Below are 10,959 nucleotides of genomic sequence, written 5' to 3'. Positions count from 1 at the left end.
CTTTCGACAAGTTTGCACCGAAGCAAGCAGATACAGATACGCTGCCAAATTTGTTGTTGCCAAAATGCGTTCGGCGGTCCCCTATGCCCAGCAATTCGCCGCGCCTTCTTCACCAGCGATCGCAATAGTGCAGGCTAGATATGGGGACGTTAGCGTCACAAATGCCTCGGGTCCTCCGCAATTTAATTTAATTGAATTGAATTGAGTTGTTTATTTCGGTAACAAAAGAGGTTGCCCTGGGGCGATGGCAAAATGCAACATTTAAAGTCGCCGACTATAGCCCCTAGCCCCAGGGAGCAACAGCAGTTTGTTACAAAACGCAGACGGCTTACAAATCGTACTTCAAACCTTATACATTTCTATATACAACAATAGAACAGCATTAGGCTAACCATACACAGTTTGTATTCATTTCCGGAGTCTGCACAGTATTCACAATCCAAATTTGTAAGCATAAATATGCGTAATAAAATAACTCTTGTTACATACCGAAAAATACTGTTTTTTTTTACAGTGATTACAACACAAAATATTTTTTTTACATAAAACACACGCACACAATAACAGAAAAACAAACTACAAAAGTGGAGACGGAAGAACACGACATTATTGCTCGAGTAGAAGCCGTTTAACTTTTTTTCGGAAGGCTAACAGAGAAGAGCAGCTTTGCATCACATCAAGTAAAGAAGGATACATACACATACAATCCTCCTTGAATTGTCAGATCCCGATGTTCAAGAAGTATACCACCTCACCGGAAGTGTCAGTAGTCCTAAAAACGAACTCACGATTAAACCCCAGACCGTCTGCGGTGCGGGCCTATCACCTAGCTAATTGTCGTGCGTACGCCGCAGCCCAGCACTGACGCTAAAAGACTGCCCAAATTCAATTTCCGGCCATGTTGTTTCCGCAACAGCGCAGGACGTGACGTCTTATGTACAAAGCGCTGGTTAGTTCGCCTGATTTAGTACTCCTTCTCGTACTCTCGCCTCCTCTCACCCCGCACAAATGTTGCACGCTCGTAAGTCACACTGGAAGCGCGCGCCGTGCTTCTGCGGCGGTATTTCCTTTATTGCGTATATGTGCTTTCGCCCCTGTTCGATCGTCTCGCGCAGAACTTGGGTTAAACCTGGTTGTAAGGTGCTCTAAGTGTTCCCGCGGATCGTCTGCTCGCCCAACGATTAGAAAAAAAGGCGAGAAACTACGACGGCGTGTGGGCTCTCTTCTGCATCGTTGCGCAGGTAACGGCATCGCGCGCCCGTTTGCACGGCATCGACCGTCGTGTGCACTCGTCGGCTGTCGCGCGCGACGCCGTTTGCCGAAGTGTCATTCTTCGTAAGTGCCGAGTTCTAGCAATCCGTCCGGCCCGCTCCGTTTCGAGCGATTTGTTCGCGGCTCGCTTCGCCTTTCGCTGGCTTCGAAGAGGCACCGTTAGGGTTCGGAAGTGGAAAGTGTGTATTAGATGTAGGTAGCTAATCACGACATAACGGCTCGTCGTGCGAGATTTGAGCGCATGTATATCTGCGGCCACCGTTACATGATGATTGCGGCCCAGCGCAAAGTATATGCGCAGGATATCGTTTCAGAAGAGAGCGGAACCTTCCTCCTCTTTTGCCGTCCTCCTATGGAAAAGGGGGGCAACACACAAAGAGCACGGCAAAAAATTAAATAAACCGAGAGAGAAAAAATTAATAAGAAAAGTAATTCAGAATTGTTAAAGGGTAGTGTTTATTATCACGGAAACCGTGAAAATTACCATCAGAAATTTCTCACAACAGTCGCCTTCTCATTGGCTATGCACGCTACCCGGAGATTCTATGGGATCCCCTAAAATGCCGCGCTTGCAGCTGCCTCCGTAGGGCTGTGGCATAGTACTTGGTTTTAAAAGAGAAAGCTCAGGATCAAGAGCGACATTGCGATGTTCTTTTTTTTTTAGCTTTCGGAATTTTTCGGTCATCGTGATTTTGTTAATGCTTTTTTTTTTTACTCTGGTTTTTATTATATCAAGAGATCGACGCAGAGGACTTCTAGAATGGGTTGAATTACGTTTAATATAGGTTGTGTTCTGTGTCGTTGGGCTGGGTAAGATTAGGTTTGTTGCAGTTCGGCGGGATTTGGTTAGGTTGCGACGCGTTCGGTTAGGTTACGCTAAATTCGGTGAGGATATGTTAGGTCACGTTGGGACGTAATCTTATTCAGCAAATTTTAGGCCAGGCAGCTTTAATGGAAACTGTCGGCGGAAATTCTCACCGTTGCCGTGAGATTAAATGCAGTCTTTTTTAAAAAATCTGGGACTCCGTATGAGCTTAATGCGAAAAAGCATTATATAGTGTTGAACTGTGGGCCGGGTATGCCGGTATTGTTGTCGCCGCCATGCTTCAAACAGCTGCTGTCGATGTAGACGGTTCAGTGCGAACCATCGCTTTAACTCACCGATGTAATCTGTAGAACAAGCGTCCCGTGGAAGCCAGCGCGTTCATTCTGTGCATCGTGGCGCCTGCAGTGGCCCGTGTTCACAGGTAAGCAGGCATCCTCTGACCATGGTCGTCATTATTTTCTCTTCGCGACGTTTTCTTCCTTTTTCGGTTACTATGACTCCGTGGTTTGGCCTGCATTCGGCCTTATAAGCCCCACATAGCTAGCGAGAACACGCTTTGCTGCTTATCTATAACCGCTATGCTTGTGGAATTACCGTGCTCCGACTTCTGTAGATTTGAGTACATATCTCTAATACACGTTTCTAAGTCGAAGGCCAGAACTCGTTCGCTGTAAATTCACCTTTAGTCAGCCACGATTATCGAGCTGGTGCAGACCGGGTGATGCATTTTGTGGAACGTGGTTCCGTTGGAGCTACGATAGTTCTAGTTCCGGTTTTGGTCGACCTTAGTACCGGTGGAGCCTGGTGTAACGGGACCAAAATTTATCTGATTTTATTTTCACTTCAAATAGTTATTGACACGAAAGTGTTTTGTTCCTGGTTACACAAAGATTTCGCTTACGTCATATCCGTAAGTGACACCAATATAACGAAGCCAGGGGCCGTGAAGGGTGCACCCCTGCACATTCTTGCGGGGAAGCAACCTTTAGTACTAATGCGTACTATTCCGGGAATGTTATACGCAGACGACATTGTTCTTTTAGCTGATCCCCAAACCGATATGCAACGGCTAATAAATATTAGCGGCCAGGAAGCCACCGACCACGGGTTAAATTTAAGTGCAGAAAAATCGGGAATAATGGTTTTCAATGACGCTACCACTAGCGCAGTGCCTATCCAGCAAGGCGAATTATCCAGAGTAAAGGAATATAAATATTTGGGAGTGTGGATAAACGAAGGGGATAACTACTTAAGAACTCACGAGGAGCAACTTAAGGGTAAGGGAAAGCGAAACGCAGCTATAATGGAGCATAGAGCTCTGTGGGGGTAAACAAATATGAAGTAGTGAGAGGAATGTGGAAAGGGGTAATGGTTCCGGGTCTCCCATTTGCGAATGCTGTACTCTGCTTAAAATCAGACGTTCTATCAGGCCTTGAAGTGAACCAGAGAATGGTAGACTTTAGGAGCGCATGGAAAAACAACCAACGAAGCAGTGCAGCGAGATATGGGCTGGGCGTCGTTTGAAGTGCGAGAATCACAGAGTAAAATATACTTTGAGATGAGGTTGAGAGCAATGGATCAACGAAGGTGGGCAGCTAAGGTTTTTAGGTACCTATACTTGAAAAGCGTGGACACGCAGTGGTTAAGGAAGACTAGAAGGCTAACGATGAAATACGGAAAGATCAGTGGAGAATCCAAAACAGCCAAGGTAACCAGAAAAGAGGCAAGGCAGATTGAAACGAATAAATGGAGAGAAAAATGGAAGCTAAAACGTCGTTAGAGGTTTACAGGGCTGAGAAATTAAACAACAGAAAGGAAAATTTCAACGATAATTCCCAGGGCAGTGCTTTGCGTTTTGAGGCTAGAGCAGGTTGCCTGCGAACTAAGAGCTTTGTGGGGAAGTATTCACAAAATGATGGCGTATGGGTGCTCTGCGGAAAATAAACAGAAACTATGCAGCACATAGTGTTACAGTCAAACCTCGATATATCGAACACGGTTATATCGAATTATCGCCTATATCGAACACTTTCTATATCACGTGGAAAATCACATGCATTTTTAATTTTTTATTTCGAACTGGGATGGACATTAAATGGGTATATCGAACTCCGCCACCCCAGACTGCCCAGACCGCTCGCGCTCTGTTGACAGGCGGCGAGCTAGGATAGCGGTGGCCCGATGGGCGTTCCCGACTTCTGCGCATCGGTTGAACCGAAGCAGAATTGGACGGTGCAAAAGCAGAATGCGAGCTTGGAGAAACCTGGGGCCAGCTGGAGCGCTTTGTTGCTGCTGAGCCACGAAGCATGTGCATTGATGACTTTGTTGACGGTGACGACAGCACCGGAACGACGGCGGAGTTGACGGATGTGGAGATCCTATAGCGGAGGTTACTACTGAGCGCACAAACGGAGACGCTGCCGAGGTTGCACCCGCAAGCGCTGATAGTGCCCCGCTTTCGACTTCGACCGAGGCTTCAGCGGTTTCGGCCCTACCGCACCGCTACTGCAGCGCTATAGAAGGCACGGGCCTGTCGCTTGTGGAACGTTTGGACTTCGTTGAGGAAGTCGTGTATAACACGCCAGGCTACCCTGCTGCAGTACTTTAAGCCAAAAGAATAAATACTTTGAAGCACCAAGTGAGCATTTACTGCACACTTCGTTCATTTATTAAGTTATACCAGTGTATGAGGCGTTTTTTACGTGATTTTATATATCGAATTCTGGTTATATCGAACTATTTCGCGGGCACCGCGCTGTTCGATATATCGAGGTTTCACTGTAGAATGTGAGGGTATCCATTCAAATCTATGAGGGAAATATTAGGCTTCCAGTAGACCTAGGATTTAAGGGTAGCACCGAGGAAGTTAACTTCAAAACTGTCGAGGCGACAAAAAGAAGATTAGGATGGTGGTGAACGAAATGCAGAGCAGGGAATATTGCCTAGGACAGTTACCACCTGTAACAGAAAAAAAAGTATTTTGTGCCTAATTAGCTTTTTGTGCCAGCCCTAAGCAGCGCTAGTATTGCACCAAGACTATAAAACATAGGTATATTAGTCCTTTTCGGTAAGATGACATGTCATCACCCCGCTACAAAGGGGAAACCAATAGCGACCATCATCATCATTAGTACGTTATACTTTGGGTTCCTTTTCGGGTTTTATATTTAACACGAAAGTGCTTTATGCCGGCATACACCAAGATTTCGCTGACGTCACATCCGTCACGGAAATGACTCCAGTACACCTTTGCCGAAGCGACCCAACAGCAGGACGTCGGTTGCCAAGCACAGACACAAGACAGCCGCCGACCGGCAAATCATGCTCAGCTGCAGATTTCGCTGCACATTTCACTTTCGCGTTTTACTAATTCCTATGACAGAGAAACCAACCAGTTTTTTGTAGGATCTTCCCCGAAGAATATGGCGCCATTCCGTGCCTCCCTGGACCTCTCTTTTATATTTTGAGCAGCCGACCGTTTTGTGTACCGTGGTCGTCGGCTTTACTTCGACTGATTGTGGAATTCAACGCGCCGAAGCTACACCGCGGGGCTGCGCGCCGTAGTGGAGGGCTCCGGATTAATTTCCACCACCTGCTGGGGATCTTTAACGTGCGCCCAAATCTCGACGCACGGGCGTTTTCGCTTTTTGCCTCCATCAGAAAAGCGTCCGCCGCGGCCGGGAATCGAACCTGCCACCTTGGCTCAGGAGCTCAACGCCTTCCACTGAGCCACCGCGGCGGTTGACGTCGGATTTCCAGCCAAGATAGGTAACTATGCTGTAACGCTTTCGCACTAAGGAAACTTTGGAATGCTCTTGGATGCACACTTTACTTAATTGAGCTTCTTGTGTCATAAATTGTAGTTTGTCTCCAAGCGTAATAGCAAAAAAAGCTGATCGTTGTGTTGAGAGCAGAAGCGGCATTCGCGGTAGTGGGGCCACCACTTGCATCTGAAAAATGGTTATAAGTAGCTGCCATTGTATAATAGACAGAATGCCCTTAGCACCCGGAGCCCGAGCTCGGCACAAACTGTAATACCGGAATAATGGAACCCTGGTATTATGGGCCCATGCAGCGACGTGTATACTGTGGATCCTCGGAGAAGCGGAAGCCTAACCGCATTGTGAAAACATACTGCTCTTGTGTAAAATATGTGAGAACAAAAACGGTCCACCAGGAAATCAGTAACGTTTTTTTACAAAATCAACGCGTTTTCCTAAACTTTGGCACACTGAAAATTTAGCACTTGCCTGAATTCTGCGCCTTCACCCTGACACCATCGTGCTCCAAACGCTATTTCTTCCAATAAGAATCAGCTTAAATAAACGCACGTTGTGCGAGATATTAGCGTTTCCTGCAAGACAACAGAGAGTTATAGCAGAGCGGAGAACCGGTCCCGGTACGGCACCCGGTACGCCTGCGCATGCGCACAACCAGTTTTTCGCTTCTGTGCACACAGAGTCATAGCAGAGCGGAGAACCGGTCCGGGTACCGTACCCGGACCGGTTCTCCGCTCTGTCGACCCTCTATTAAGAAATGTGCGAAAACACAATTTAGCCCCTTCTGTCCCCTCAGGAATCTTTACTCTGGTATTCTGAGTCCTTCTTCCACTCGAGCCTCTAGTGGAGGGGATAATTGAAATCGATTTGCCCATGCATTAGCATTGCGGAATCCTCCCCTCAGCCGAGTGGAGGGAGTACATGGAGTGGAGGAGGGACTCAGTCCCAGGAAATTACGAGGACACCTAGCCACTCGTCTTTTTCTTTTTCTTTTTGCGAGAGATTGCCCTACGGCATAAGAGGTCCTCAGAGGTACCCGGTTCGCGCAGGAATGGTTGAAGAGACCAGTGCTGGGACCCTCATATCCGCACCTGAAGATCTGCGGGTACTCCCCGGTCTTGTGAGCTACACTGGCCGAGGTTGAGCAGTTTCGCGTGGCTCCTGGAGAGCCGTTCTGCGCATGCGCGAGGAGCAGTGACGTCACATGGCACACAGAATGTTGCGCGCTGCCCGGCGTCTCTCACACACCCCACGCGCCCAGCGTCTTCGCCGACCTCCGTTCCCCACTTGGCGGCCCGGTCCACTTGATGATCACGCGAGGGGTGGCAGGGTGTGGAACCAACGGCTCGTGCGTCGCAGCAACACCGGCGTGCGCCTGTGCAACCAGCTTAGATTTGGATTGGGAAACGTTTATTGAGCATAAAAGTGGGTGGCCTCCTTAGTCCAGACTGAGATAGCCGCGAGCTAGCGCAGCAGCTTGGGCGCGAGCGATGAGGCGTTCTTGGTCCTCGCATCCTGAGCTCACACCCCCACTGCTCAGGGGATGGGGAAGGGAGGGGGTTTGCTCGTAGGGGCATTCCCAGACGAGGTGGTAGGTAGTGTTTGGGACGGAGCAAGAAGGGCAGTTGTAGGGGTAAGTGGAAAGAGAGATGTAGTGGAGTATCGTGGTGTTGTAGAATGTGTTGGTCTGCAGTCGACGCCAAATGCGAGCCGCCTGTGTGCTGAGGGATGGGTGAGGAGGAGGGTATTGAAGCCGCAGTTGGCGATAATGATATAAGATTTCTGTATGGGGGATGGACCGGGGGATAGATGGAGGGTTCGGAAAGGTCCTCTTCCGTCGACGAAAACGCCCGGAATGTAAGAGCGCAGGCAGCGGCGTGTGCCGCCTCGTTTCCCTCAAGGGAATAATGGCCTGGTGTCCATACAATCTGGATGTGGGAGGGATCCTTGATTAAGGATAGTATCTTCAGCGCTGAGGGAGAGATGCGGCCTGTACAGTAGTTGCGGCAAGTCTGTTGCGAATCTGTGAGGATTGCCACGTAGAGGAAGCCGAGGTCGCTGCTAGAGCGATGGCTGTCTCTTCAGCCGTCGTGGTGCTTGCATGGAGAAGGCTGAGGGATGTAATATTGACTGATTTGGAGTCGACGACAACCAGTGCGTGAGCAGGGCGGGAACCAGCTTAGCTCTGGGGCGATTGGTGACGCTGTGCCAGAGCCGCTGGATAAATATGCATGTGTCACATAATGCGCACACCGTGTGTGTGTCATTGAAGCAGCAGTAAGCATGACAATCCAGCTAATCCTATAGACAACCAGGAAAGCTGAGAATAACCAGCTGAACCCTAGCTCACGCTACGTATATCCTGGCATAACCGAGCTAAGCCGCTGCTAATTTTTAGTGAATGTCAAAGCCCCGGCCTCTAATTGTCGAACGTGCCCTCTCATCATGATCATCTTTCTTTGAGTCGTTTTCTTCTCTCTTTTACTATCACTGAGCCTTGGTCACAATTGTTAGGACTGTATATCTGGGCTTCACGTTACGTAGCCCCAACGCCGAGTGATACGTCGGGCCAGGCAATGTCAAAGGCATTGTACGTCGGACTGCGAGCACGAGTCAGTAGTATTAACTCTATGGCGGGCACCGCTTGACGACTTCGGGCTCATAGGCCTCCTGCGCTGGAGTTTTGGCGACATGCAGCGCCCCTAGCGGCTGACGCCTCTGGGTAGTACAAAAGCAGACGACCCTCGCCGCCCTCCGTGTGTTTTTAATTACAAGCCATAGTGAAAGTTGGTTGTGGCGCTTTGTGGCGTGTTTAAATGACTGCTTAAAGTAGCTGCAGAGGCTAAACAAAATAATATCCGCTAAAAGAAGCCGATTTGTCGGATTTCTTTTGAGCGAGCTGTCGCGGTGGTCGCGGCGTGGGACAGTATCGCCAGGTCGGGTGGTTTAACTGTTTGACGACAGTTAGTTTTTTTTCTTCTCACGTGCGGTCGACAAAGGAAAGTTCACGAGTAGCATAAACACGGAATGCTGCCCATATTACATCCTGAGGTAACTGCAAAATGTAGCTGCATCGGGAGCATGCAAGCGAACGCCAGAATTGCGCAGCCGACTCAGCTGACACTGCTGGCCGGGCACCGCCTTTGAAACGAGTGGAGATTTTGTTTCGTATTTTCGCAAACTAAATTATTCTTGCGAAACGTTTTACGCAGCACGATTTACGAACGGCAGGGTACATGTATACTAGCGAGTAGGTGGGGCAATAGCGCCAATTAAATAAACAAATTAAGCGCTATTAAAGGACGCAAAACACGCATCAAATCACACGCCCGCTGCCTGCAAAGATGTGTACTTCTATAACATCACATAACACAGCATAACATAACACAGCCGCATACACGGCGCGGGGCCCCGAATATCACTGACTGTGTTGGTTTTCTAGTGCAGGGGTCGTCGAATCTGAACGCCGACACGATAGTCTTGACTTCAAATGGAGTTAGGCAGCGAGACAAGAACAGAGAAATGGCGTCCTCCAGTTGAATGCCCCCCCCCCCCCCCCCCGCCATCTTCACACTTCGCCAGATTATTGTCAAATATTATTAGAAATTCGCTGAATTTTTTCTCTTTGCATTCAAAGCCCCCCTCCTCCTCCTCCTCCTCCTCCTCCTCCTCCTCCTCCCGATTTGCCGTCCAGCCCTCCGCCGTGTCGGCTGCATGGAACTCGGCCGTTGCTGACGCTCATTCTAGGCTATTAAGTGCGAACTGGGAATGTATGCTGCAAGAGCATAATTAAGTAAAGTGAGAGCAAACCAGGAAAGCGAGCGGCCTCTTAGTTCGCCCGACAACTTTGTTTTACGGCCACTAATTTCGGAATCGCAAAACAGATTTCACGCTTCTGACGGTCGCAGCATTTTGTCACTGAGACACGCAACGAAACGGCAAGCTAACGCTGCACCATGTATTCGTAACGGCGACGCAAACAAGCACTATTTAATGAAAGTGCACGCATAGTGTGCAGGTACGCAAAAGAGCGGCGCACGTACCGCAGCAGGCGAGCCTGCGGTCTGCCGGACTCGCTGGCTTTTTAAAGCGCGATCATCGCCGATTGCGTCACTCTTCTTTTTTGATCGGCTGTTTTTGAGAAGTCTTTGTCACCTAGAGTATTAGTTTAAACTAGAAATTTTACTTAAAATTTCACTTCGTACGACCACCGATCGGTGAACCTGCGAGTAGCAGACGCCGTCACGGTCCCGGCACTTTCGTCGGCGCTGTAAACGTGTTTAGCGCTCCAAAGCTTTTTCCCCTAATGCCAAGTTGATCGCTGAAATAGATCGGACGCGGCGGGGATGAGCTGGTGACCACGTCGCAAAATAATCGGGAGCGTCGAGCTCATTTTGCTTCATTCAACACGGGATCCTATGGGACCCGCGCAGCTTTGTACTACCCGGAAGTACTGCCCGGAAGCCGCTTGCGCAGCGCCCCCTGGGCAGCGCAGGAGGCCTATTCGCCCCGAGCGCGAACACAGTCGGCCCCTGGCGGCGGCGGGACGAACCGCTCCTAGTGTGGATGGCGCTCTCGCGTCGTCTGCTTTTTCACGTTGCGTGCGGTGCAAGACGCGTGCTGCACACGACAAAACAACCAATATGTGTGCTCGTTTGGCAGTAAGCAATGACATAGTAACCTCTGCGTGCTCGTTTCCTCTAGAAACGCAATAATCAGCGGCCGTTGCGGGTTAATGCACTGGTTTAATTCCACGAAACATCTTCGCTGTGGTCACCGCTTGAGTGTGAAACGTGTTATAAACATTGCTTCCACACATTGCACTTTTCTTATTGTTGAGTGCAGTCGTCTACCGTTTCGGGAACGTCGAAGGGTGATTTTTGAAGGTGGCGTGGCGATTATTTAAAGGATAAAAGTTTAGTACGCGAAACGGGTAAGAAGCGACAAGACCTGTGCATACGCGTGCAATTTCCACACCCTTGTAAAATTGCGCTGTGTCCTTATAGAAAGAAGAAACAAACAAAAACATTTACACTGCACACGACCCGTGCGCTATCGCCCATACATTACCGGGCACGTATT

The sequence above is a fragment of the Haemaphysalis longicornis genome, unplaced genomic scaffold, assembly GCF_048455015.1.
Source record: "Haemaphysalis longicornis isolate Haplotype H1 unplaced genomic scaffold, Haemaphysalis longicornis Haplotype H1 scaffold_8, whole genome shotgun sequence".
Taxonomy (NCBI): domain Eukaryota; kingdom Metazoa; phylum Arthropoda; class Arachnida; order Ixodida; family Ixodidae; genus Haemaphysalis; species Haemaphysalis longicornis.
This window is presented reverse-complemented; position numbering follows the sequence as displayed.